The following is a 2,051-nucleotide window of genomic DNA, read 5'->3' as shown; positions in this document are numbered from 1 at the left end:
TAGCATATCTACTATGGAAAACAGTATGGAGGCTTCTCAAACAACTACAGATAGATCTTCCTTACGATCCAGCAATCTCACTTCTGGGTGGAAATCATCATGTCAAAGGGGTACCTGCACTCCCATGTTCATCACAGCTCTGTTTACAGTAGCCAAGACATGGAACCAACATAAATGTCCATCGATGGATGATTGGATAAGGAAGCTGTGGTATATATACACCATGGAATACTACTCTGCCATAAAATAGAATGAAATACTCCCATTTGCAATGACAAGGATGAGCCTGGAGAAACTTATGTTGAGTAAAATAAGCAAAGCACAGAGGGATAAATACCACATGATCTCACTCATAAGTGGGAGCTAGGAGAGAAAAAAGGAAGGAAAGAAAGACCACAGTGGTGTGTTGGTCTTGCAGAGGGAGAGAACATTCCTTGGGCTACAAAGTGGAGTTGGGGGAGAAAGGAGAGTGGGAGGGAGGTGGGGATAATTGGGTGGGGGACACCAGGTACTGAAGCAATTTTTGGTGATGGATATGCTGCCAGTATGAATCTGGCCCTCACATCATGCCTCAAGGGGTGGCAATCAGCATTGAATCTAATGAATATTCATAATAAAATATTTTTTTTTTAAAAAAGGTGTCTACAATAAAAGCCTGCATTTTTGGGGGGAAAAAGGTGGTGGGAATGTCAAAAATCTCTTTTGGCAAGGAAACATTCTTTTATAAATACATATAATGTCATGAATTATAGAATTCTACTCCTTTTAATTTGTAAATATTCTGTGATGGATAATTAGGTAAGCAGAATTAAGTACAACAATCAACAGAAACTAAAGCAATTTGAAGTCCTCTTGAATCTTCAAAGAAAATCCAATAAACACTTGAAAAATGAAATCAATTATGAGTTTTAAATGTTTCTTTTTTTATTTGCCACAGGGTCCAAGTTTTCTCTCTGAGGCCCTTTTTCCTAAACATGCATCAAAAATTGAAGAAATGGATCCTTTTTTCAACCTTCATGAAACCATTACCAAGGTAGGGGAGAAATGCACTCATGAACAAGATGGGCATGTTTTCTTCTTTTTTTGTTGGTAAATGAGAGAAAGAAAAGTAACAGATTGAAAGAAATTTATATGTTTCCATTTGTAGAAGGTACTAGAAAAGATTTTAGTACATTCTATTATTTTGCTAAGGAGGAAAGGTGATAATTTGTTCAAGATCATGGAGACCCTAATTATTTGTATTAAAAATCAATCCTTAATAAAACAGTTTTTCCCTTAATCTGAAAATAGGTTTCTAGTATATTCTGAAATGTACCACTTCACTTTAAATTAAGGACAATACAGTATGGGTCTTTGAATTTCTCTTCCAAGTTTTGTTTCAATATTTAAGGTGCTTGTTTGTTTGTGGTGCTTTTTGGTTGCAGTAATAAAATAAAGCCTTTTTTAAATGGAAAAGTTAGACTGCATTTATAATAAGAAATGTTTTTGCTCTATGGTGGTTATTCTTATATTTTTACTGTATTTTCCTAGCTGTAAGTTTGTTATATGAAGAAAATTAAGTTTTACAATACAGAGTAAATATATTTAATGTTCCTGGCATCACATGTCATCATACTGAATTTTACCAATTATTTATTTAACATGTTATAACCTGCCTTTTGGGGATAGATTTTAAAGAGAATATTGGCATTTCAGTATCATTAAAATAATCCATATTTATATAATGATTACTTGAAATATTGAATCATTCTGAAATCTTAGTGAAGTTTTACCAGGCTATTCTACTTTGTTAAAATAAGAAGTATGGTTAAATGAACTGAGCTCAATGAGTGGCAACAGAATGAGCTCAGAATATCAAGACTAGAGTCTCTGTCTCTGACATTTAAGAGCTGCATGAATTTATTTATATTTTCTAAACCTTTAAAATAAGAGGAGTTTGAATTACATTTTACTTAAGATTCTTCTCAGCTCAAAATATGTGAATATTAACTATACATTTTTTTATATTTTTATTTCCAATATCCCAGTTCCTTGATTTAATTTTCAGTATT

This window comes from Galeopterus variegatus, unplaced genomic scaffold (genome assembly GCF_000696425.1).
Source record: "Galeopterus variegatus unplaced genomic scaffold, G_variegatus-3.0.2 Scaffold8318, whole genome shotgun sequence".
NCBI classification, from domain to species: Eukaryota; Metazoa; Chordata; class Mammalia; order Dermoptera; family Cynocephalidae; genus Galeopterus; species Galeopterus variegatus.
Note: the sequence above shows the minus strand (reverse complement) of the source record.